This window comes from Papio anubis, chromosome 9, assembly GCF_008728515.1.
Source record: "Papio anubis isolate 15944 chromosome 9, Panubis1.0, whole genome shotgun sequence".
Classification (NCBI taxonomy): domain Eukaryota; kingdom Metazoa; phylum Chordata; class Mammalia; order Primates; family Cercopithecidae; genus Papio; species Papio anubis.
In genome coordinates this window covers 947,687-974,731 of record NC_044984.1, presented here as the reverse complement: position 1 = coordinate 974,731, position 27,045 = coordinate 947,687, and the positions used below count along the sequence as shown (strand labels likewise).

The following is a 27,045-nucleotide window of genomic DNA, read 5'->3' as shown; positions in this document are numbered from 1 at the left end:
CTGAGTAGCCGGGATTACAGGCGTGTGCCACCATGCCTGGCTAATTTTTGTATTTTCAGTAGAGACAGGGTTTCAACATTTTGGCCAGGCTGGTCTCGAACTCCTGACCTCAAGTGATCCGCCCGGCTTGGCCTCCCAAAGTGCTGGGATTACAGGCGTGAGCCACCACGTCCAGCGGCCCCTGTGTTTCTAATGTGCTGCAGACAACCCTGCCTGGCCTTTCTCTTAGAGAGACATTGCCATCATTATACTGGATCATAAACACACCTGCCCTCAAGGGAGACATTGTCTCTAGCTTCCAAGCTGTTCACTGTCTAAATGTCTGTGGAAAGGTAATCTGGAACAAAAGGACAGTTGGTGCCTCTGCTCACAGGGATTGAAGGAACACGAGAGCATGGGGAACTGTACCTCAGTAGCCAATCTGTGGGACATTCTATAAGACAACTGGCCTGGAATCATTAAAAATATCAATCAGTGTCAATGTCACTGTCATTGTAGCAAATGTCAGTGTTCTGCCGGTGTTCACTTGATCATTTCAGTGTCCCATTCACAGCTGATGTCCCACTCATAGGGTTTGCATTTCTTTGTTCAAGGGCTTTTTCCCTAAACCCAGATCTAAGGCAGAGAATTAATACCCTCCCAGGAGCAACCCTCAGCTAGTGACTGATGAAAGTCAGTGTACAAATATTCCAGCTCCCTCGCCCTCTGAGTGAGAAAACTCCGAAATACATGGTTACACTAGTTCCCTGAGCTCCCCAACACTCCCAAAGCAGTGTTCAGTGGTGACTGGCTTGATAACAGACGCCACTGTCTGCTTTCTTTCCCTGAATCACTTCCCCATTACCTACTGGTGGTGTTAGAGTGGGTAATAGGCAGATATAAGCAGGATAGGGCCCCAGAGAATGTCAGACAACTCTCAGGTCACTGCCAGGCAAACATCTGGTGAAAGGGAAGGGGAAATGTTCCTAATAAACAGGAGACATCTTGAGCTTGTGGGCAACAACTTCTTGGTAAGAACTTCAAATGGTGGAATTGGACCTTCCTCAGGGGACGTGGCCAGGCAAGCACAGTGAGGTGCGAAATGGCAGAGTTTGATGCATATGTGACCTTCCTCTGGGGGCACCAGACCAATAAGGGAAAACTGCCCTAAGAGAGCATGCACATAACTTAAGTATGGCACGTGTGCCCCTCCCAAATACTAGCAAGACATTCCACATGCAGCAATTAGCCAACAGCCTGCCGAGAGGGAGGGACAAGAGGGAGAGATGGGGGGAAAAAATCAGAAAATAGCAAATCTGTAAGAGTCCTGAGCCAGCAGTCAGGCAGAGTACTCAATCTTTGAGTTTTGCCTGCTTGGTTCTTTGCAAATGTGCTTTTCTTTGCTTCGATGAACTCTTGTTTCTGCCTTAAATCTACTTGTCTCAGCCAAATTCATTATCCCAATAAGACAAGGATTGAGGACTGTGGAGCCAACCCAGACTCACCACGGCGAACAGTGTTTCCTGGGGTTGCCTCCCAGATTGTGCTCGAACCCTTGTCTCAGAGTTGACTACTTTAAGAACCCCAGATGAGACAGTCTGCGAGTAGAAATGTCAGATAATGCAGTTAGATATGAATCTGAAATTCAGAGGAGAGGCTCATGCAATTTGTGAGTCATCATCAAAAAGATGTCATTTGTTCGGTTATCTACTGCAGGACGACAGATTACCCTAAAATTTAGTGGCTGAAAACAACTATATTTTACTGTAGCTTACAATTTTGTGGACTGGGAATTAGAGCCTGTGTCATCTAGGCAACTCTTCTGTTCCCCGTGGCATCACCTGAGGTCACTCCATGGTATTCAGCTACCAGACGAACTCATCTGGAGTACCCAAGTACTCATTCATGCTCATATCTGGCGCCTTGGCAGGGATGACTGGAAGCCTGGGCTCAGCTGGGACTGCCAACCGTAGTACCTACAGACGGCCTCTTCAGCTTCTTAAATGGCTGCTCAGAGCTACCGAGAGACAGGAAGTAGAAGCTCCTAGTTTCTTAAGACCCAGAAATGGTACAATTTCATTCCTGCCATTGGTCAAAGCAGTCACAGAGCCTTCCAAGAGGAAACACAGACTCTCATTTCTCACTGGGAAGTATGTCAAAGAGTTTGGGGCTTTCTTTTTTTTTTTGAGACGGAGTCTTGCTCTGTCGCCCAGGCTGGAGTGCAGTGGCAAGATCTCTGCTCACTGCAAGCTCTACCTCCAGATTCAAGCAATTCTCCTGCCTTGGCCTCCCGAGTAGCTGGGATTACAGGCATGTGCCACCACATCCAGCTAATTTTTTTGTATTTTTGGTAGAGACGAGGTTTCACCATATTGGCCAGGCTGGTCTCGAACTCCTGACCTTGTGATTCACCCGCCTCAGCCTCCCAAAGTGCTGGGATTACAGATGTGAGCCAGTGTGCCCAGCCCTGGGGCTATCTTTAATCCACTACAACACTGCAAAGCTGTGGGCCAGGATGAGAACGCCGAAGTTGTGAATGTGGATTAAAAGTCCAAGCACTGGAGCTTTCAATGTTTAGAGACCAATGAAAGAGCCAGCAACAGAGACTCAGAACTATATCATATTCTGCTGCTGAGCCAATAAGATGATAATGATGACTAAGAATTGACAGTGGCTTTAGTGATGTAGACAGTTGGGGACCTTGACAAGAACAGTTTACTGGGAGTGCTTGAGTTGAAAGTTTGATTGGTTCAAGAGAGAATGGAATGGGTGGAAAGATAGTTTGTGAGTGCTAGCAATTATTTAGAGAATTTCCGCTATAAGTAGGAGCAGGAGGATGTATCAGGAGCTAATGGGAGAAATGAGGTCAACATTATTCCTGTGTAGCTTTCTTTTATGCCCAAATCCACTGGATATCACCCACTTCTGGTCACTTCTGGTTTGGGATGTATAGGTGAAGGAATAGTTTTGGATCCTCCTGTATTACCTGTTTTATTTGCGTAAGTGGACAATAACTAAACTTGTTTTAAATATCTCTTAAAGCATTTTAAATTCAAAATTAGAGGAATATGAGAGTGGTTTTTAGTCATTGTTTAGCCATATACAATATTGTCTTACCCTCTGCATTTGAAGTTTTTGATACCTCATAAATGTTTGTATTGTGTAGTTGAACAAGAATTTGCCACATGAAGGTTTATAGTTGTAGTTTTATGTCAAGTTCTTTGTGGTAGCCCCGTCTCGTCTTTATCCCCCACCTGGAATTATCTACAGTAGTTCTAAGACCCGCCCCCCCCGCCCACAGTGGATGCTTGAAACCATGGATAGTACCAAACCCTGTATATATATTATGTTTTTCCTATACATACATACCTATGATGTTTAATTTCTAAATTAGGCAGAGTAAGAGATTAGCAACAACTAATAATGAAATAGAACGGTTATAACAATATACTATAATAAAAGTTACATGAATGTGTTTTCTCCCTCTCAAAATATCTTACTGTACTCACCTGTCTTACTGTACTCACGGTTGTCTGTGGGTGACTGAAACTGCACATAAGGCAGGGGACTACCGTAACCACAGGTATTGGAAGGCAGTACAGCAGGGTAGTTAGGGTCAGGACTGTGGAGTAAGACTGCCTAGGTTCATACTACGATGTAAACTCTCCATGCCTCAATTTTCTTATCTAATGTGGAGATAATAACAGTAACTCACTTGTAAAGTTGTTATAAGGATTAAATGAGAAAATACATGTGAAATGCTTAGAGTAGCACAGATGGTCACTTAGTGCGTAGTGAGTACTTGAGGTTAGTTAACAATAGTAACTGAGCAGTGAATCGGGCGGGAATGCTTTCAGCAGCAAGGAGGAGGATACTGATTCACAGTGGCTGCAACAAGAAGCCTTTATTTCGCTCACAGAGCAGGCACTGCAGAGGTGGGCAGTTGCTGAACCTGGTTCCTTTCTGCAGCTCCATGGCTCTGAGTTGGCCACTCTTCAGTTCCCTTGGCCTTCCCCTGTTGTTCGCCACACCACCAATCATCACATTCTCAAAGGCGTTCAAGGCAGAAAGCTGGGAACAAGGAAGGGCAGAGAGTTTCTCTTCATGAGCCTCCCTCTTATTAGAGAAGAAAAAAACCTGCCTTTTATGTGTTCTTTTGTCTTGTTTTCATGACTGTCTTCATTTGAGAAAAGTCCTCAGGCAAAGAAATGGAGGTGCTGGCAGTTGGAGATCAGGCTGTCCATAGTGCACTGATGTGGCACAGGCAAGGAATATGGCCAATGAACCAATTTGCTGCTACTGCTGTCTAACAGGCATTGGAAGTCTTATGCATTCAAAAATAAACTTCTGATTTCTACTCCCAAACCTGCTCTTCCCACATCTTCCCCATCTCGGTAGATGGCAACTCTGTCTGTCCAGTTACTCAGACCAAATATTAGAGTCCTCCTTAATTTCCTCTCTCTCACGCTTCACATTCAGTTTATTAATAAATCCTGTTGACAGCCTGGGCAATATGGCAAGAATCCATCTCACAAAATAAATAAATACGCCAAGTGTGGTGGTGCGTGCCTGTGGTCCCCAGTTACTCGAGAAGCTGAGGCAGAGGATCAGTTGAGCCCAAGAGTGGAGGCTACAGAGAGCTATGATCACACCACTGCACTCTAGCCTGGGCGACAGCGAGACCACATTTCTTTAAAAAAAAAAAAAAGGAGGACCGGGTGTGGTGGCTCATGCCTGTAATCCCAACATTTTGGGAGGTCAAGGCGGACAGATCACTTGAGCGCAGGGGTTTGAGATCAGTCTGCATAACATGGTGAGACCCCTGTCTCTACAAAAAATACAAAATTTAGCTGGGCATGGTGGCACATGCCTGTAGTCCCAGCTACTCGGGAGGCCGGGGCAGGAGGATCTCTTGAGCCTGGGAGGTGGATATTGCAGTGAGCCGAGATCGTACCACTGCACTCCAGCCTGGGCGACAGAGCCAGACTGTGTCTTAAAAAAAAAAAAAAAAAAAATCCTGTCAGATCTACCTTCAGATTATGTCCAAAATTCAACCACTTTCATCACCTATATCATTACTACACTGACCCAGTCCACCAACATTTCTTGCCTGTATTATTTAAAGTTTCTGTCCGGGCGCGGTGGCCCACGCCTGTAATCCCAGCACTTTGGAAGGCCGAGGAGGGCGGATCATGAGGTCAGGAGATCAAGACCAGCCTGGCTAACATGGTGAAACCCCGTCTCTACTAAAATACAAAAAAATTAGCCGGGCATGGTGGCAGGCGCCTGTAGTCCCAGCTACTCGGGAGGCTGAGGAAGGAGAATGGCGTGAACCCAGGAGGCAGAGCTTACAGTGAGCTAAGATTGCACCACTGCACTCCAACCTGGGTGACAGAGCGAGACTCTGTCTCAAAAAAAAAAAAAAATTCCTAACTGGTTTTTGTGTTTTCTTCCCCTTTCCCCCATTGATTTAAAAGCTAGATTATATTCTGTCACTTTCTTGCACAAAATTCTCTGATGGCTTCAAGTCTCACTCAGAGTAAAATCCAAATTCTTAGGATGGCCTATAATGTCCTACAAAATTTGTCCCCTCATTGACTCTTTGACCTCATCTGCTAGTCTCCTAGCTCATTCTGCTCCAGTTGCCCCAATTTCCCTACTGTTCCCCCAACCGTGCCAGGTGTGCCCCCACCTCAGAGGCACAGTTTTCTGCCAGGTTGCCTCAAGGCTTGCTTCCTTACTTCCTTCAGGTTTCAGATGTCACCATCCCTGAGCCTTCCCTGGTGTCCCTATATGAAACAGCCATTTCCTCATGCACTTTCTGTCCCCATATCCTGTTTTATTTTTCTCCACCTGGTATACTATATATGTATTTATATATATACACACACACACACACACATATATATATATATGCTATGCTTGCTTATTTTCAGTCTCCCCCGCTGAAATATAAGTTCCATGAGAGAAAAGACTTTCTTGTATTACTTGTTTCACCCCTAGTGCTTGGAACGTAATAGGCACTTGAAAAACATTTGCTGAATGAATACATAAATAAACAATATTGAGTATTAGGGTTGCCTCAAGATTTGTGCTTATTCCTTCCATAGTATGTGATTAATTCCCCCCTACCTACTCCCAAAATGAGATTATTGAATCAAAAGGTAAAGGTGTTTTTAGCTTTTAATAAAAATTACCAAATAGCTTTCAAAAACAAAGCAATTATGTAGAGAGTATCATATGAGTTACATGATGTTCTTGTTAAGCATTGTACTTATAAACTTTTTCACGAATTTTATAGGAAAGACTAGCAAAATGTATTATTTTTCCATATTTATTTACAACCAATAATAGTACTTTTGAATAAATAATGTAATTTTTTTTAAGTATTTAAAAAACTAAAATCTTATGCAAAGGCTTACTCAGGTTTATTCACCTTTTTGGCTGTGATCTGACCATGGCTGCCTGTAACCAAAGGTGAACTTACTAACCCCACTCTGCACACTGCTGCTTATTTTCCTCCGTTAAGTGCAATACCTGCCTCCCCAGTTCACAATTCTAAGTCCTATATATTAGCTTATCTTTATATCTTAGTTATATAATTCTCACAGTAGAGGAAAACGCAGTCTTTTCTGGCTCAATGACTGTTTAAAAAAAAAAAATACCATGCCCTTCCCCACAGTGTTTTCTGTATCCTCTAATAATATGAAAAAAAGCAAAAGGTTGATTAAATGAACATTTATATTGGTTGCATCATAGTCACCCCAAAGGAAATATTAGGCCCCAATGAAAGTAAAGACATACAGGTTCCTTTTCTTCTCCAACCAAAGGAGCTTGCTGCTCAGATTTCAAAATCTATATTTTGCAGATAGGTTATCTATATTTTATCTTTATTAAATATAAATACAGATAGGTTATCTATATTTTATCTATATTATATTTTGCAGATAGGTTATCTATATTTTATCTTTGCATATGCAATGATAGGTTATCATGGAAAAAAATGGTGATATATGCACATAAATCCACTTCTATATACATACACTTTGACTCTTAGAAACAGCTACTATATAACAATCAAGTATCGATTGATACTTGATTGTACAAGCCTGTCTCTCTCTCTCTGTACGTATATATTTGGTTCAAAGTCTCAGCAAGGGATGTACCTGGCTTTGGTTATTGATGAGAAAAGTACTTAATATAATGTTCAGTTTGCTATGATACCCTACTCAAAATAGCTCAGTTGTCAGTTCACTTTCTTCAGATACTTCCTTGTCTCATGAACCACCTACTGACTCCCAAATGCCATTCCGAATAACCATTTGGAACCACCTCCTCCCAAATGCCCTCTCCCAGCTGCCTTTCTAAATCCATGTTTCACTGTCCTAATTTCTTACTGTTCTTTCCAGTTGTCATTTTAAGACATTATCTTTGCCAAACACCATTCCTAATAGGCCAAACTTTCAAACTGAAAAAAGAATCTTAGGAAGTCTTTTGGTAAAAAGAAATGTTCCTTTATTTTTGGTTATTAGTATTTTGTTTTTTATTTTAAACTATGGATAGCTTCTTGACTGCCAAAGATTGTGCTACATAAAAATCCAGTAACCACCCTCATCAGCAAAATGAGATAATGAAACAATCCCAAAAAGAATGTGACTAGGACTAAATTATGACTTTTTTTTTTTTTGAGACAAAGGCTTATTCTGTTCCCCAAGCTGGAGTGCAGTGGTGCCATCTTGACTTCCTGCAACCTCTGCCTCCTGGGTTCAAGCAATTCTCCTGCCTCAGCACTCCCCTGCACCACCCAGGTAGCTGGGATTACGGGCACCCGCCACCACACCCAGCTAGTTTTTGTATTTTTAGTAGAGCCGGGGTTTCGCCATGTTGTACAGGCTGGTCTCAAACTCCTGACCTCAGGTGATCCGCCCACCTCGGCCTCCCAAAATGCTGGGATTACAGGCGTGAGTCACTGCACCTGGCCCTAAATTATGATTATATCACCAGAAATGCAGTGGGATGGATATATGGAGACAATGTGTCTCACTTCACACTGACGCAAAGTCTGTCAACAGAACGGAAGCAAGAATTCCTGAATTAAGTTATCACCAGTATATATAGAATGCTGTCTGATAAACCTCTTTACATAGTTTCTTCATTTTACTTTTCCCAGATTTTGTACTTCACTCTTAATATCGTACACACATACGAAAATCTTTTTTTTTTAAGAGTCAGGATCTTGCTCTGTTGCCCAGGCTGGAGTGCAGTGGTGTGATCATAGCTCCCTGCAGCCTCACCTCCTGGGCTCAAGAGATCCTCCCACCTCAGCCTCCCGTGTAGCTGGGACTGCAGGAGCATGACAGCATGCCCGGCTAATATTTAAATTTTATTTTTGTAGAGACAGGGGCTCCCTATGTTGCCTAGGCTGGTCTCAAACTTTTGGGCTCAAGTGATCCTCCTCCCTCAGCCTCCCAAGGTGTTGGAATTTCAGGCTTGAGCCACCATGCCTAGCCTAAAATTCTTATAATAAAAACAACTGTGGTCAAATGCAATAAATTGTGATTACATATATAATAAAATAAGTAAAATGTCTTTCATATAATTTATATGACAAATATAATTAGTGCCGCCCCACCAAAGTCTCATCTAAATAAAATTATTGACTATTATACTTTTGGTATGAATCAGTTCTCATTTTGAGAATGTTAAATAATTCTTTGACTGGTATTCCTGGGATGCAAATATATATAGTTGTTCCTCAGTATCTGTGGTGGATTGGTTCCGGCACCCCCTTCCAAAACCAAAATCTGCAGATACAGTTACTGATATGAAATGGCATAGTATTTGCATATAAACTACATACATCCTCCTGTATACTTTAAATCACCTCTAGATTATTGTGATATCTAATACAAAGTAAATGCTATGTATATTGTTATACTGTCTTGTTTAGGGAATAATGCCAAGAAAAAAAAAGTCTATACATGTTCAGTACAGATGCAGCCATCCATTTTCTTGTCCAAATATTTTTATCTCCAGTTGGTTGAATCCATGGATGCAGAAGCCACGGATACGGAGAGCTGACTCTGTGTGTGTGTGTGTGTGTGTACACTCACCAATTCTTTATTTATTCAACAAATATTTATTGAATTTCTACTATGTGTGAAGCATAGTTCACGATCCTGGGGATATAGTGGACAAGCTCCTTGCCTTATTGAGCTCACACTCCTGTGGGGAAGGGCAGGTTAGGGCCTGCTCAGATCTTTGCTGGGCATGCACACAGCCCTATGCATACGCTGCTTTGTAGATTCCCAGAATGAGCTGAAGCTTTTCAAAGCTCCTAGGGACATACCATCCTCTGGCTTTTCCTTTTGAGCTTTAGGTTAGCCTCTTGTTTGCCCTAATATCACCCACTACTCAGGCAGGAATGAAGTCAAAAAATTGCCTTGAAATATTTTCAATAAACGCCTCTGGAGAAAAGGATTTTTATTTTTTTAGCCCTGGATAAGATCCTAGTTAGGTTAAATAAAGGCAGCCTTGCAAGTGGGGTCTTCCAGGGAAGCACCAGACAAACGAATAACGACAGTACCGTGAGAATGAAGCTTTGAAGGTGTTCTAACCCCATTCTGCCTTATCCAGTGGCTGCCAGGTTCCTGGGGTCACCAGGATTGTGGACTGTTGGTTTCCAAGACTGCCAGGGAGCTGGAGAAAGGGGGATGGAAATAGGATAGTTCAAATGCCACAAACCTCTTTGTTTTTATTAAGATTCAACCATTTGTCTTGATAAATGTGTCCCAGATTGCTGCAAGCAAGCCTCTGGTTAATTTCCAGAGTCCTGATAAACTTAATACTAACAATTTTTGTCAGTTTTCTACTTGCTTTTATGGAGGAAAGAATTGTGGGAGTTTCTTACTCCGTCATTTTCACTGCTAACATTCATAGGCATGACTCTTATAAACTTAATGTAATGGAATGAAATGGAAAAGGCATAAAATAATACATTGGGCATAATTCCATGAATATAAAGCTCAAAAATAGGCCTGACACAGTGGCTAACACCAGTAATCCCAGCACTTTGGGAGTCCGAGGTGGGAGGACTGCTTGAGCCCAGGCTGGAGAGCAGAGGCGCCATCTCAGCTCACTGCAACCTCCCGTTCCTGAGCTCAGGTGATCCTCCCACCTCAGCCTCTCAAATAGCTGGGACTACAGATGTGCGCCACCACACCCAGCCTCAAAAAATTTTTTTAAATTAGCTGAGCGTGGTGGCATGCACCTGTAGTCACAGCTACTCAAGAGGTTGAGGAGGGAGGATGGCTGGAGCCAGGGAGGCAGAGGTTGCAGGAAACTGAGTCATGCCACTGCATTCCAGCCTGGGTGACAGATCCAGACCCTGTCTCAGGAAAATAAATAAATAGATAAATAAATAAGGCATGCAAACATACTCGAATATCTGTCTTAAAAAAGTCTTCCTCGGGCGGGGAGCAGTGGCTCACGCGTGTAATCCCAGCACTTTGGGAGGCCGAGGTGGGTGGATCACGAGGTCAGGAGTTCGAGACCATCCTGGCCAACCTGGTGAAACCGTCTCTACTAAAATACAAAAAATAAGCTGGGTGTGGTGGCACATGCCTGTAATCCCAGGTACTCAGGAGGCTGAGACGTGAGAATTGCTTGAATCCAGGAGGCGGAGGTTGCAGTGAGCCGATATTGCGCCACTGCACTCCAGCCTGGGTGACACAGCAAGACTCATCTCAAAAAAAAAAAAAAAAAAAAAAGTCTTATTTGACCCAACATTCCCCTCTAATTACCATCTAATTATCTGGCCACTTCCATGACACATCTTGAAAGTGTGGCATATAGGGCCGGGCGCAGTGGCTCACGCCTGTAATCCCAGCACTTTGGGAGGCCAAGGCAGGTGGATGACGACGTCAGGAGATCGAGACCATCCTGGCCAAGAAGATGAAACCCTGTCTCTACTAAAAATCCAAATAAAAAACTAGCCGGGCACGGTGGCGGGCGCCTGTAGTCCCAGGTGCTTGGGAGGCTGAGACAGGAGAATGGTGTGAACCCGGGAGGCGGAGCTTGCAGTGAGCCGAGATCACGCCACTGCACTCCAGCCTGGGCCACAGAGCAAGACTCCGTCTCAAAAAAAGAAAAGAAAGAAAAGAAGGCGTGGCATATAGCGGCCGCTCTACCTCCTTACTGCTCATTCTCTCGATTCTACTCATGCTTCCAGGAAACTGCTCTTCCTAGAGTTGGTGAGATTATCTTGTTTCCTTATTAGTGGTCACTTCTCCATCTGTATTTTGCCCTGCCTGTTGTCAGTGTCCTACACGGTAGACTATTTGTCTTACTTGAAACATTTTCTTCTCTTTGCTTCTGGAGTAAAATACTGTAGTACTTTGCTAGGGCTGCCATAACTAAATACCACAGACTGGGTGGCTTTAAGAACAGAAACTTGTTCTAGAGGCTAGAGTCTGAGATCAAGGTGTCAGCAGGCTTGGTTTCTCCTGAGGCATCTCTCATTGGCTTACAGATGGCCACCTTCTCACTGGGTTCTCACATGGCTTTTCCACTGTGTGGGCACATCCCTTTAGTGTCTCTCTCTCTCTTTTGTTTCTTTCTTTTTTAGATACAGGGTCTCACTCTGTCACCCAGGCTGCAGTGCAATGGCTCGATCTTGGCTCACTGCAACCTCTGCCTCCTGGGCTCAACCAAGTCTACTGTTCCAACCTCCCGAGTAGCTGGGATTGCAGGTACATGCCACCACACCCTGCTAATTTTTTTGTATTTTTAGTAAAGACAGGGTTTTGCTATGTGGACCATGCTGGGCTTAAACACTTGGCAACAAGTAATCTACCCACCTCAGCCTCCCAAAGTGCTGGGAATACAGGCATGAGCCACCGTACCCAGCCATAGTGTCTCTCTTTGTGACAAAATTTCCTCCTCCTTTAAGGACATCAGTCAGGTTAGATTAGGGCCCACCCTAATGGCTTCATTTCAACTTAATTATGGCTTCAAAGGCTCTGTTTCCAAATATGGTCACATTCTGAGGTGTTGGACGTTAGGGGTTCAACACATGAATTTGGGAGGAACATAATTTAGCTCATAACAAGTAACTTCCTGGTTTTCTTCTTTACCTCACCGGCCCTTTTTTTTTTTTTTGAGATGGAGTCTCACTCTGTCACCCAGGCTGGAGTGCAATGGCACGATCTCGGCTCACTGCAACCTCTGCCTCCCAGATTCAAGCAATTCTCCTGCCTCGGCCTCCCGAGTAGCTGGGATTAAAGGCGCCTGCCACCACACCCGGCGAATTTTTGTACTTTTAGTACGGGGTTTCGCCATGCTGGCCAGGCTGGTCTTGAACTCCTGACCTCAGGTGATCTGCCCACCTCTGCCTCTCAAAGTGCTGGGATTTTAGGCGTGAGCCGCCATGCCCAGAGTTTTGTTTTTGTTTTTGTTTTTGTTTTGTTTAGAGACAGGATCTAACTCTGTCGCCTAGGCTGGAGTGCAGTGGTGCAATCATAGCTCACTGCAGCCTCAAATTCCTGGGCTCAAGTGACCCTCCTGCCTCCTGAGTAGCTGGGACTATAAGTGTGCGCCACTGTGCCTGGCTAATTTTTTGTAGAGATAAGGTTTCACTGTGTTACCCAGGCTGGTCTTGAACTTCCGGGTTCAAGCAATTCTTCTGCCTCAGCCTCCCAAGGTGCTAGGATTACAGGTATGAGTCACTGCACCTGGCCTGGCCATTTTTTTTCAATTTTCTTTTTTGTTTGGTTTTTCTTTTTGTTTTTTGTTTGTTTGTTTGTTTTTGAGATGGAGTCTCGCTCTGTCGCCCAGGCTGGAGTGCAGTGGCGGGATCTCGGCTCACTGTAAGCTCCGCCTCCCGGGTTCACGCCATTCTCCTGCCTCAGCCTCCCAAGTAGCTGGGACTACAGGCGCCCGCCACCACGCCTGGTTAATTTTTGTATTTTCAGTAGAGACGGGGTTTCACCATGTTAGCCAGGATGGTCTCGATCTCCTGACCTTGTGATCCGCCCTCCTTGGCCTCCCAAAGTGCTGGGATTACAGGCGTGAGCCACTGCACCCAGCCATTTTTTAATTTTTATTTTTACTTTGTTTATTTATTTATTTTTTTTAGATGGAGACTCGCTCTGTTGCCCAGGCTGGAGTGCAGTGGCGCAATCTCAGTTCACGACAAGCTCCGCCTCCCAGGTTCACGCCATTCTCCTGCCTCAGCCTCCCGAGTAGCTGGGACCACAGTTGCCCGCCACCACGCCCAGCTAATTTTTTATATTTTTTAGTAGAGATGGGGTGTCACCGTGTTAGCCAGGATGGTCTCGATCTCCTGACCTTGTGATCCACCCGCCTCGGCCTCCCAAAGTGCTGGGATTACAGGCGTAAGCCACTGTGCCCAGCCCCTTATTTTCAATTTACTTTGCTTATTTCTTCTCTGTCTTGCCTCTATGTGTTGGAGTGCTCAGGACTCAGTGTTGGGGTTCCTTCTCTTTATTTATACTTTATTCTTATCTACTCCAATGGCTTCAAATAATATCTATGTGTCAATGACTTCTTTATGTATATTTCCAGCTCTGCTCTACTCTTTATCCTGGCTTCTGATTCACATATTAAGTTGACATTTTCATCTGGATGCCTAACAGGTAACATATTAACATATTTGAAACAGAACTTTGTTTGGGTGAGGTGGCTCACATCTATAATCCCAACACTTTGGGAGGCTAAGAAGGGAGGATCGCTTGAGGTCAAGAGTTCAAGACCAGCCTGGGCAACATAGCAAGACCCTGTCTTTACAAACAACAACAAAAATAGGGTGTGGTGGCATGTGCCTATAGTCCTAGCTACTCAAAAGGCTGAGGTAAGAGGACTGCTTGAGCCCAGAAGTTCGAGGCTGCAGTGAGCTGTGATTGAGTGCAGCTCCAGCCTGGGTGTCAGAACAAGCAAACAAATCCCAGAAAATCAGACCTCTGCATTTCTTCCAAACCTGCTCCTGCCTCTGTCTTTCCTGCTTCAGTAAAAAACACCAACATTTACTCGGTTACTCAAGTGAAGAACCCAGGTATTATCCTTGATTCCTTTCTTTACCACCATTATCCAAACGATGGTCACGTCCAACAGTTTGGATCCTCTATAGATTCTCTATGAACACATTTCCCATATCTGTTATTTTCTCTCCAACTTCACTAAGCTACCATCTCTCAGGTCCTAGCTGGTGCCGCTGCGTCCACACATTTCCCTACAATCCATTCTCTGTACAACGACCAGAGTGATGTTTCTATTCAGATCAGGTCGTTTCCCTGCATGAAATCTCGAAAGTGCCCTTGGTCCTCTATGGATGGTCCACCTTATGGGGGTCCCATAAACTTAGAATAAACCCCCAAATCTTTACCCTGGCTTCTAAGGCCTGTGCCTCCCTCCCTACATCTTGTACGAATCTCCCTTTGACCCATTACCCAGACTCCTCCCCACCTCTGGACCTTTGTATTTGCTGTGCCCAGTGATAAAAGACTTGATTTTGGAGAACATTAGGCTGAAAGAGCTTCAGGGCCATGGGTTTCTCAGGAAGCAAACTAAAGCCCATGTAAAGGGCGAAACTTCAGCTTAACCACTCAGAAGTCAGCAGCCAACCCTAACTAGGGCGAAACTTCAGCTTAACCACTCAGAAGTCAGCAGCCAATCCTAACTAGGGACCTTACTGATGAGAAACTTCCAGCTCACCTTTAACTAGAGACTTTCCAATGTAACCAGTCAGATAGATCGTCTTCGTCTTGCTTCTGAGAACACCTCATGAATGTTTTGCTCTTGCACATTACCCTAGTGGAGCACTGAACTTCTTGGATTCTGGTGCCCCCTGATTCATGAACCACTGTCTGCTGAAATACACTTTTAAAAATTTAAATGTACCTAAGTTTATCTCAACACCAGCCAGAACTGCTCTTCCCCCAGCCTTAGCCATGACTGGCTTTTTCTTGTCACTCAGTTATCGACATAAAGTCATTATCAAGCATCACTCTCGTTTAATGTCGTCATGACATGTGACCTGCTATTTTATCGTCAGCTTCGTGGCACTATAGACTTTATCTCCGTGAGATTATAGACTTTATCTCCTTCATTCACAAATGTATTCTTAGTGCTTAGAACAACGCTCACTCCTGATAGGGGCTAATACATATGCATTACGTTAATGAAATTATAGATTGAACCATAATAAGATAGTACAGCTAAGAGGCACTGCAGTCGGCCTTGGATTGGAGACTCCCGAACCTTGCCAATTACTTCACATCTCTAAAATGCAGTTTCCTAACCGTGAAATAGAGACGATACTAGTGCCCGGTTCTTAGAATCCCTTTGAGAACTAAATGAGATAATGCTTAGGAAACCCTCAGCACTCGGTTGAGTAAACAGTTAATGTTAGCATTCTTCTTATTTTTTTAGAATTCTCCTGTGAAAGTATTAAGTCATATGCCTAAATGCACCTTTCTCTGGTGGGCGGAGTGACAGCGCCTGGATCAGTGGTACAGCTGCTATCACACAATAGCCAAGGACAGGAAACAGAAAGAATACTTTATCCCCTGAGGATCGCAGGGGAATTCAAAGACACACAATGTTATGACTAGGTTTGGAAGCTGGCCGAGTTACTAATGCCAGCATAGGGTGCTTGAGGAAAATGCCCCCAACCTCCTGAAGCCAGCCTCCATCCTAGCTGAGTGCCCCACCCACCTCCACTTGTAGAAGGGCCTCTGAATCGCCACATCCACTCTGCAGGACCCACATCCTTCCCATTTCAGCCTGTGTTCCACGGAAGCACACCATAGGCTGCCAGACACTTCATTTCCTGGCCCAGACGGTCAGTATTCTGTGGCCAGCAGCATTTTCCAAAAACGGCTGTAACAACCACACCAGTGCCACATGTTTGTCCACGTGACGTCAGCAGTCTCCCAGTGAGAGGTGAGGCTATGTTTCCTTCTCAGGCTAGGTCATAAAAGGCACAATACAGCCTGGGCACGGTGGCTCACGCCTGTCATCCCAGCACGTTGGAAGGCCGAGGCAGGTGGTTCACTTGAGGTCAGGAGTTTGAGACCAGCCTGGCCAACATGGTGAAACCCTGTCTCTACTAAAAATACAAAAATTAGCCAGGTGTGGTGGTGGGTGCCTGTAATCCCAGCTACTTGGGAGGCTGAGGCAGGAGAATCACTTGAACCCAGGAGGTGGAGGTTAGAGGTTAGAGTGAGCCAAGATCATGCCACTGCACTCCAGCCTGGGTGACAGAACAAGACTCTGTCTCAAAAAAAAAAAAAAAAAAAAAAAAAAAAAGAAGAAGAAGAAGGTAATGGTTTCAGAGGTTTAGAGCTTCTGAAATCCAAAATTCGTGGTCTTACTCAATTTCAGGCTTTTTCCCCTGGAGACTCCAGGTGAATCTTGCCTCTAGTTTAAATACCATATCAGAATGTGTTTGGGCCGGGTGCAGTGGCTCATGCCTGTAATCCCAGCGTTTTGGGAGGCTGAGGTGGGCAGATCACTTGGGCTCAGGAGTTCGATACCAGCCTGGGCAACACGGTCAAACCCTATCTATATCAAGAATACAAAAAAATTAGCTGGGTGTGGTGGTGCACCTCTGTAGTCCCAGCTGCTTGGGAGGCTGAGCTTGAGCCTGGGAGACGGAGGTTGCAGTGAGCCAGGATCACACCACTGCACTCCAGTCTGAGTCAAAGAGCGAGATTCTGTCTCAAAACAAAACAAAACAAAATAGAATGTGTTTAGCTATAAGTAACAGAAAACCCAACCAACAGTGTTTTCATCCATAAGGATATTTACTGTCAACAAAAGGATGAGAAATAAAGATTCCAGAATTTGCACTGTGGTTCCTATCAGGAGTAGCTATACAATTTGTGGGGCCAAATGCATAATAATAAACAGGGCCCCCTGTTGAAAACGATTAGTAACTTCCAGCAGCGTAGAACATCCAGCCAAGCACAGGGCTGTTCTAAGTGCTGAGGCCTACACGACAGGTTCAGAGGCGGACCCTGGTGTTAATGACGTCAGAATGGTGGGTGGGCATGCTGAGGCCTACACAACAGGTTCAGAGGCGGACCCTGGTGTTAATGACGTCAGAATGGTGGGTGGGCATGCTGAGGCCTACACAACAGGTTCAGAGGCGGACCCTGGTGTTAATGACGGTGAATGGTGGTGGGCATGCCGGTACTACACAACAGGTTCAGAGGCGACCCCTGGGTGTTTAATGACGCCAGAATGAGACCAGAATGGTGGGTGGGCATGCTGAGGCCTACACAACAGGTTCAGAGGCGACCCTGGTGTTAATAATGCCAGAATGGTGGTGGGCATGCCGAGGCCTGCCAGGTTCAGAGTACGACCCGGTGTTAAATTGACGCCAGAATGGTGGGTGGGCATGTTGAGGCCTGCCACAACAGTGTTCAGAGGCGACCCTGGTGTTAATACGACGCCAGAATGGTGGGTGGGCATGCTGGAGGCCTACACAACAGGTTCAGAGGCGGGACCTCTTTGGTGTTAATGATGCCAGAATGATGGGGTGGCATCTGGCGTTCTGTCCCTAAGCTATTGCTGGAAGATGGCTGTTGCAGTGCTAAACAGAAGAGGATGAGCAAAGTTCTGTGAAGCACTCCACGGCATCCTGCCGGGCCAGAGCCGAGTCATGTGGCCGCCCCTGTCTGCTGAGCATAGGAAGGAGCAGAAGCAGGCAAAGGGAAGTAAATTGCCACAGTGAACTTAGATCAATCCAGATTTAACCTCTACAAGAGAGTGCACTGGGCTGGGCAGCCAACATGGTGAAGCCCTCTCTCTACTAAAAATACAAAAATTACCAGGCATGGTGGTGCATGCCTGTAATCCCAGCTATTAGGGAGGTTAAGGCAGGAGAATTGCTTGAACCTGGGAGGTGGTGGTTGCAGTGAGCCGAGATGGCGCCACTGCACTCCAGCCTGGGCACAACAGAGCAAGACTCTGTCTCAAAAAAAAAAAAAAAAAAAATGCTCAGGCACGGTGGCTCACACCTGTAATCCCAGCACTTTGGGAGGCCGAGGCGGGCGGATCATAAGATCAGGAGCTCGAGACCAGCCTGGCCAATATGGTGAACCCCATCTCTAATAAAAATACAAAAAAGTAGCTGGGCGTGGTGGCGGGTGCTTGTAGTCCCAGTTACTCAGGAGGCTGAGGCTGGAGAATTGCTTGAACCTGGGAGGCAGAGGTTGCAGTGAGCTGAGATTGCACCACTGCACTACAGCCTGGGCGACAAGTGAGACTTCGTCCCAAAAACAAAACAAAACAAAAAAGAATAAAAAAGAAGAAGAAGAGTACATTGCTGTCCCAATTCAGGGTTCTATTTAGCAAGATAATGGGTTGGGGTCATGGCCGTTGATTAAGCAATCACTGTATCTTCTACAAATACCTTTACACAGTCAGCACACACTAAACTTTCCTATATCCTATGGTTCAGCCAAATTGGATTATACTGTAAACATGCTCTTAATTTCTTGCCTTTGCATTCTTACTTATGCTTTATCCTCTATTTAGAAGTCATCATACCTAGACTTTTGTATGCATATAAATCTTACCCATACTTCAGTCTATTGAAAATGTCATTTCTGTCATTAAGAACTATCTGGTTCCCCCAATAGGGTGCAATTGTCCCACCTCTTCAATCCTTAAGAGTTCTTACCTTTAAATTCTAATTAATGTGTTTATTTACCTTATCACCCCTGTAGCGAATATTGTTTTGTCTGCCTAGCACTTAGTAAGGCGTCTTGCTAACTGGGCCATAATAATGGGCATGCAGCCCAATCCAGTGAGTCAGAGCCTTTCTCTGTAATTTTTCAGATTGGATCTAGGGAGAAGAATCCCCTTTCCTCACTGGTCACAGAAGTAAAAATTTGTATAACTGGAATGCTTTAGATATGTCCCTAATGTATCTCTAACTAATGCCATGTATCAAGGAAAATTCTAAATGAAAGACCTAATTTAAAAAAGTTCTCTATCAAGGTTTAATTTAGAATTTTAATAGAAAATGTAAGTCAGGATTTGTGCGACCTACAACTAGAAAGAGATTTTTAAATACAATTTTAAAAGGATTAATCAATAAGGAAAAATATCTATGACTGTTACTACATTTTTTTTTGTGGGGGGGGGACAAAGTCTTGCTCTGTTGCCCAAGCTGGAGTGCAGTAGCACGATCTCGGCTCAACGCAACCTCCACCTCCCATGTTCAAGTGATTCTCATGCCTCTCAGCCTCCCGAGTAGCTGGGATTACAGGCACATGTCACCACACCTGGCTAATTTTTGTATTTTTTGTAGAGACAGGGTTTTGCCATGTTGGCCAGGCTGGTCTCAAACTCCTGACCTCAAGTGATCCACCCACCTCGGCCTCCCAAAGTGCTGGGATTACAGGCATGAGCCACCGCGCCCAGCCTGTTATTACATAAAATTTCAGGATTTCTGTTTCGGAAATGACACTATGGACAAAGTTAATAAGCAGCTAACAGAGTAAGAGAAGACATTTACGAAGTCAAAATCTGACAAGAGATTAATATCTAGATTTCAAAGAATACCTGCAAATCAACAAGAAAAAGGTAATGACCACATACAGAAATGGGTGAATGATGTGAACAGCCAATTAAAAAACAGAAAACCAAAAACTGAGCATGCACAGGAAGTGCTGAAAATCATTAGTAATCAGAAATATAGTTTTTAAAAAAGATCACATTTCACACTCATTACTCTGCCAAAAGTTATAAATCAGCATGATGTCAAGAATTGGCAGGGACGCGGAGACACAGGAACCCTCATGCAAGGCTGTGGAGAGCGAGCTGTCATTACTGAGGCAAATAAAATCGACGTCTGTCACCCAACAGTTCCACTGCTGTTTGTACAGAAAGTTCTCACACAGTTTATTATAAAGGAACATGTAGGAATATGTTGACTGTAGTATTATTGTTATTTATGATGTTCACAGTGGGGAAGGTAGATGGGTGAAATATGGCGGATGCACACCATGGGAAATTCTGTGGCAGGCAGGCACAATGGATTAGAAATAACATTGTATTAGTTTCCTAGAGCCATCGTAACAAATTGCCACAAACTGGGTGGCTTAAAACATCAGAAATTTAGTTTCTTTCAGTTCTTGAGGCTCTAAGTCCAAGATTAAAGAACCTGGCATGGCCATGTTATGAAGTATATGTCCCTTCGTAAATTGTGTGAGGCCTTTTTGTACACAGGAGTGGAATCGCTGGGTCATAGACGTACACTTTATTTGACTAAGTAATGACAGCTTGCTCTCCCAGCAGGAGAGGATACTTCCTTGCCTCTTCCAGCTTCCGGTGGCCTCATGTTCTTTGGCTTCTGGCATAATGACCGCAATCTCTGCCTCCATCTTCACATGACTGCCTTCCTTCTGTCTTTGTCTCTGTTTGCTTATTTTTATTTTTATTTTTTATTTTTTTGAGACTGAGTCTCACTCTGTCGCCCAGGCTGGAGTGCAATGGCATAATCTTGGCTCACTGCAACCTCCACTTCCCGGGTTCAAGCGGTTCTCTTGCCTCAGCCTCCTGAGTAGCTGGGATTACAGGTGCCTGCCACCACGCACAGCTAATTTTTGTATTTTTAGTAGAGACAGGGTTCCACCATGCTGGCCAGGGTGGTCTCAAACTCCTGACCTCAAGTGATCCGTCCACCTCGGCCTCCCAAAGTGCTGGGATTACAGGTGTGAGCCACCTCGCCGGGACGTCTCCCTTCCCTCCCCTCCCCCCTCCACCTTCCCACCTCCCCCCTCCCCCCATCTCCCCTCCTCCCTCCTCCTTCCCTCCCCTGCGTTCCCTTCCCCTCCCCTCCCCCTCCCCTCCTCCCTGTCTTCCCCTCCCCTTCCCCTCCCTTCCCCCTTGCCACCCCTCCCCCTCCCTTCCCCCACTCCCCCCCTCCTCCCTTCCCCCTCCCTCTTACCCCCTCCCTTTCCCTCTCTTTCCCTCCCTTCCCCTTCCCCTTCCCCTTTCCCTTCCCCTTCTCCTTTCCCTTCCCCTTCCCTTTGAGACAGAGTTTTGTTCTTGTCGCCCAGGCTCAAGTGCAATGACTCGATCTCGGCTCACTGCAAACTCCACCTCCCAGGTTCAAGCGATTCTCCTGCCTCAGCCTCCTGAGTAGCTGGGATTACAGGCACCTGCCACCACGCCCAGCTAATTTTTGTAGTTTTAGTAAAGACGGGGTTTTATCATGTTGGCCAGGCTGGTCTCAAACTCCTGACCTCTGGCGATCTGCCCGCCTTGACCTCCCAAAGTGTTGGCATTACAGGTGGGAGCCACCAAACCCAGCCTACTTTCTTGTAACAGCAAATATATTGAAGAGGGTCTGGCCTGAATTGAGTAGGACCTCATCCTACTTGATTACATCTACAAAGACCCCATTCTAATTAAGGTCACATTCACAAGTACTGGAGGTTGTAATTTCTACCTGTCTTTTTGAGGAACACAATTCAACCCCCAATAAAGAACAGCAGGAACTATTTGTAAAATGTAGTTTTTAGAGCTGAGCATGGTGGTGAGCACCTGTAGTCCCAACTACTCAGGAGGCTGAGGCAGGAGGATTGCTTCAGCCGTGGAGTTTAGGACAAGTCTGAGAAACAGAGTAACAACCCCTCTCTAAATTTTTTTTTTAATTAGCCAGGCGTAGTGTCATGCACCTGCAGTCCCCGCACACTTTGGGAGGCCAAGGTGGGAGAATTGCTTGAGGGTACGAGTTCAAGACCAGCCTGGGCAACATAGCAAGACCCTGCCTCTACCAAAAAAATGTTTTTTTACTTAGCTGGGCATGTAGCCCCTGTAATCCTAGCTACTTGGGAGACTGAGGCAGGAGGATCACTTGAGCCCAGGCATTTGAGGTTATAGTGAGCTATGATCGTGCCACTGCACCATAGCCTGGGCAACAGAGTGAGGTGCTGTCTCTTAGAAAAGAAGTTTTTTGTAAAAAAAACAAAAACAAAAGAAAACAATATATTATATTCAATAACATGCAGGTAGGTAACTTTAAAATACACTTACTCCAAAACTTATGTTTCAGAATTTATAAAATTCAGCTAAAGGAGTTCTTAGAGGAAAATTTATAGATTAATAGTTTAAATGCTTTTACTTAAAAAAAGGTTAAAATCATAGGTTTAGCTTCCACCATAAGAAACAAAAAGAAAGTAAATTAAACCTAAAGTGAGCAGAAGAAAGGAAATGATGAAGATAACAATGAAAATCAGTGAAACAAACAAGTGGAAAAACAATTGTAGTAATTAATAAAATCATGAGCTGGTTCTTTGAAAAGATAGGTAAAATTAATAAACATCTAGCTGGACTAGGGAAAAAAGGAGAGGACACAAATTACCAAAATCAGACATGAAAGGACACAACAAGGAAAACAATTAACAGAGTGAGAGAAAATGTCGAAAACCATAGATCCAATAAAGGGTCACTATCCTATTCTAAATATGTAAAGAAAACAACTCATAGCAAAATCAACACGTCCTAAAAGGGGGCCAACGGCACCAGGTGCGCTGGTCACACCTGTAATCCCAGTGCTTTGGGAGGATGAGACAGAATTGCTTGAGGCCAGGAGTTGTGAAAAGCCTGGACAGCATAGAAAGACCTTGTCTCTACAGAAAAGTTTCAAATTTGCCAGGTGTGGTGACATAGGCTTGTAGTCCCAGCTACCTGTGAAGCAGAGGTAGGAGGATCACTTGAGCCAGGAGTTAGAGGTTGCAGCGAGCCCTGATTGCAGCACTGCAGTACAGTCTGGGCAGCAGCTTGGCAGTCTGACACCCTGACTCTAAAAAAAAAAAAAAGAAAAAAAAATTATTTATCAAAAGATGGCATACAAATGATCAACAGGTTCATAAAAATGCTCAATATTGGCCAGGTGCAGTGGCTCATGCCTGTAATCCCAGCACTTCAGGAGGCCAAGGTGGGCAGATACCTGAGGTAGGGAGTTCGAGACCAGCCTGATCAACATGGAGAAACCCCGTCTCTACTAAAAATTCCCCAGAGGCTGGGGAATAAGGGGGTGGGGGTGGGAGAGAGAATGGGGAGATGAAGATGTTGGTCTCGGGGTACAAAGTTACAGTTAAACAGGAGGAATACAATTTTGAGATTTATTGCACAGCACAGTGACTATAGTTAATAATAATTATTGTATATTTCAAAATTTCTAGGAGAGTAAGTTGAAAATATCTTGCCACAAAAACAATGATAAGTAGGCTAGGTGCGGTGGCTCATACCTGTAATCCTAGCACTTTGGAAGGCCGAGGCAAGAGGATCACTTGTAGGCGAGGAGTTCAAGACCAGCCTGGGCAACATAGCAAGACCCTGTCTCTACAAAAACTTTTTTGAAAAATTAGCCAAGCATGGTGGTTCCTGCCTGTAGTCCCAGCTACTCAGGAGGCTGAGGTGGGAAAACTGCTTGAACCTGGGAGGTCGAGACTGCAGTGAGCCATGATTGCACCACTGCATTTTAATTTGGGCAACCAAGTGAGATTCCATCTCTAAAAAAACCAAAAAGATGGCTGGGCAAGGTGGCTCACACCTGTAATCCCAGCACTTTGGGAGGCTGACGCGGGTGGATTACCCGGGGTCAGGAGTTTGAGACCAGCCTGGCCAACACGGCAAAACCCTGTCACGACTAAGGCACTAAAAATTAACTGGGCATGGTAGCAGGTGCCTGTAATCCCAGCGACTTGGGAAGCTGATGCAGGAGAATTGCTGGAACCTGGGAGACTGAGGTTGCAGTGAGCCAAGATTGTGCCATTGCACTCCAGCCTGAGTGACAGAGTGAGACTCTGTCTCAAAACAAAACAAAAAACAAAGAATAAAAAAGGACAAATAGATAAAGCTAGCCAGGCACAGTGACTCATGCCTGTAATCCCAGCACTTTGGGACACGGAGGCGGGAGTTCAAGATCAGCCTGGCCAACATGGTGAAACCTTACCTCTACTAAAAATACAAAAATTAGCCAGGCATGGCGGTTTGCGTCTACAGCCCCAGCTACTGGGGAGGCTGAGGCAGGAGAATTGCCTGGACCTGGGAGGTGGAGGTTGTGGTGAGCCAAGATCGCGCCACTGCACTCCAGCCTGCGTGACAGAGCAAATCTCCATCTCAAAAAAAAAACAAAGAATAAGTAGATAAAGCTATTAATAATAGTCATGTATTTCCAAAATAAATTGAATGTGTAGTTAGAAACCTTCGCAAAAAGAACATTTCAGGTGACCTTACTATTTAATTCTACCAAACATTTAATAATGAAATAATTTTAATTCTATATAAACATTTTCAGAAAATTAAAGAGGATGGAATACTTCCTAGCTAATTTTATTTTATTTTCTTTCTTTCTTTTTTTTTTTTTTTTTGACAGAGTTTTGCTCTTTTTGCCCAGGCTGGAGTGTAATGGCGCAGTCTCCGCTCACTGCAACCTCTGCCTCCTGGGTTCATGTGATTCTCCTGCCTCAGCCTCCCAAGCAGCTGGGATTACAGGAGCGCACCACCATGCCTGGCTAATGTTGTGTTTTCAGTAGAGATGGGTTTCTCCATGTTGGCCAGGCTGGTCTCGATCTCCTGCCCTCATGTGATCTGCCCACCTTGGCTTCCCAAAGGGCTGGGATTACAGGCGAGAGCCACCCACCGCTCCCGGTCTGCTTTCTCTCTAGGACTAGTAACGTTTTAAGGTTGTCTGTTCTCAACACATCTATTCAACAGTCTAGCTGAATAGATCCTAGTTGGTTCAAGAAGTTTTCAAAAAAAGCGGTAGGGGAGTGCAGTGGCTCACGCCTGTAATCCCAGCACTTTGGGCTGCCGAGGTGGGTGGATCACCTGAGGTCAGGAGGTGGAGATCAGCCTGGCCAATGTGGCGAAACCCTGTCTCTACTAAAAATACAAAAATTAGCTGGGCATGGTAGCACATGCCTATAGTCCCAGCTATTTGGGAGCATGAGGCGTGAGAATCAGTTGAACCTGGGAGGCGGAGGCTGTTGTGAGCCGACATCTCACCACTGCACTCCAGCCTGGGTGACAGAATGAGACTCTGTCTCAAAAAAAAAAAAAAAAAAAAAAAGAAAAATCAGGAGGGAAAGGCACATATTGATTGAGAAAGAAGATATATGAGGTTTTTTGTTTGGTTTGGTTTGGTTTTTGAGACGGAGTCTGCTCTGTCGCCCAGGCTGGAGTGCAGTGGCACGATCTCGGCTCACTGCAAGCACTGCCTCCCGGGTTCACACCATTCTCCTGCCTCAGCCTCCCGAGTAGCTGGGACCACAGGCGCCGCCACCACGCCCAGCTGATTTTTTTGTATTTTTAGTAGAGACGGGGTTTCACTGTGTTAGCCAGGATGGTCTCGATCTCCTGACCTCGTGATCCGCCCACCTCGGCCTCCCAAAGTGCTGGGATTACAGGCGTGAGCCACCGTACCCGGCCTAAATATTTATATTTTTAAAAAAGAATGTTGACATTTACCTTGCACTATATACAAAAACTACCTTAAAAAAGAACATAGACCCAAAAGTAAGAGCTAAACTGTAAGATTTCTTGACGAAAACATGGGAGGAAATCTCTGTGACATTGAGTTAGCCAAAGATTTTAAAAATTGACATTAAAAGCACAACTATAAAAGAAAATATTGATAAGTCAGACTTAACTTATCAGTTAAAGTTGAAAGTTGCACAATGAAAGTCTTATGTAGATAAGGAATTTGTCAACGAGAAAGAATGAAATGATACCAGGCATAGAGCCCAGATTCTCCTAGATTTCTTTCGGAACTTAAACAATAGTGCCTAAATTTTTCTTTCTGCCATTGATATGCAAATTCTTTTCTCTGATTCCCTTTGTTGTCTCAAGAATAATTGCATACAGTCAAATCCTGATTTTATTTGGCAGCAAAGAGAAATGATATTTCACAAACAATGAAAGTCTACAGATACTTCCCAGATGACAATGAAGCCGATAGTGTCCACCTAATATTTCACCAGTACTGCTGTAGTAAACTAGGCTGTAGTGCTTTTCCCACTTTCTGGTGTACAGGTGTTACGGAGTTGTGAAAGGGCCAAACTGCCCTCATTCAAGCAGAAGGGAAGCAGACAGCCTGGAGGGTCCAACACTACATATATATCAGTGCCAGCATAAATAGGTAAGAATGTATTTGCCTATGCAATACGTTAGCTCAACTATAGGTTCACCCATAAGAAATTGCTGAGATTCAAACATTTTTGACCAGTAAAAAAAAAAAAAAAATGAGTATTCCTTTTTTTTTTTTGAGACAGAGTCTTGCTCCATCACCCAGGCTGGAGCGCAATGGCACGATCTCGGCTTACTGCAACCTCAGCCTCCTGAGTAGCTGGGATTACAGTCATGTACCACCATGCCCTGCTACTTTTTGTATTTTTAGTGAAGGAGGGATTTCACCATGTTGGCCAGGCCTCCTCAGGTGATCCGCCCACCTCGGCCTCCCACAGTGCTGGGATTATAGGTGTGAGTCACTGCGTCCAGTCATTTCTTTATTCTTTTTTCTTTTTTTAAGAGATGATGTCTTGGTTGGGCACAGTGGCTCACGTCTGTAATCCCAGCACTGTGGGAGGCCGAGGCAGGAGGATCACCTGAGGTCAGGCATTCGAGACCAGCCTGGCTAACATGGCGAAAACCTGTCTCTACTAAAAAATACAAAAATTAGAGGCTGAGACAGGAGAATCACTTGAACCCGGGAGGCGCAGGTTGCATTGAGCTGAGATCGCGTCACTGCACTCCAGCCTGGATGACACAGCAATTGTCTCAAAAGAAAAAAAAAAGAAAAAATGCATGAGCCCTCTTGCCAGTGGCTTTTCTGTGTTACTTTCATTAAATCATGAAATTCCAGTGTTGGGAAGGAACTTGAAGGTCATTTAGACTCAGGCAGTAAATGTAGAACAAGAGACAATACTTTAGGCTGTAGATTTCTGCAATAAATGAGATAATAAAGTTACTATTGCTCACTGACCCTCCTAAAGCAACGAAACCCAGGGCCAATCCTTCTCTTCA

The 27,045-nt window shown here is 44.7% G+C and overlaps 1 long non-coding RNA gene across 1 annotated transcript; it reads right to left on the bottom strand.

Annotated features, from left to right (window-relative positions):
- Positions 1 to 2,866: 2,866 nt before the first annotated feature.
- LOC110740790 lies at positions 2,867 to 15,790 on the bottom strand. The gene is made up of 3 exons (XR_002515949.2): positions 15,712 to 15,790; positions 9,566 to 9,678; positions 2,867 to 4,050 (listed from the first exon to the last, which is right to left on the bottom strand). It is a non-coding gene; the product is annotated as an uncharacterized LOC110740790 (long non-coding RNA).
- Between the last annotated feature and the right edge of the window lie 11,255 nt (positions 15,791 to 27,045).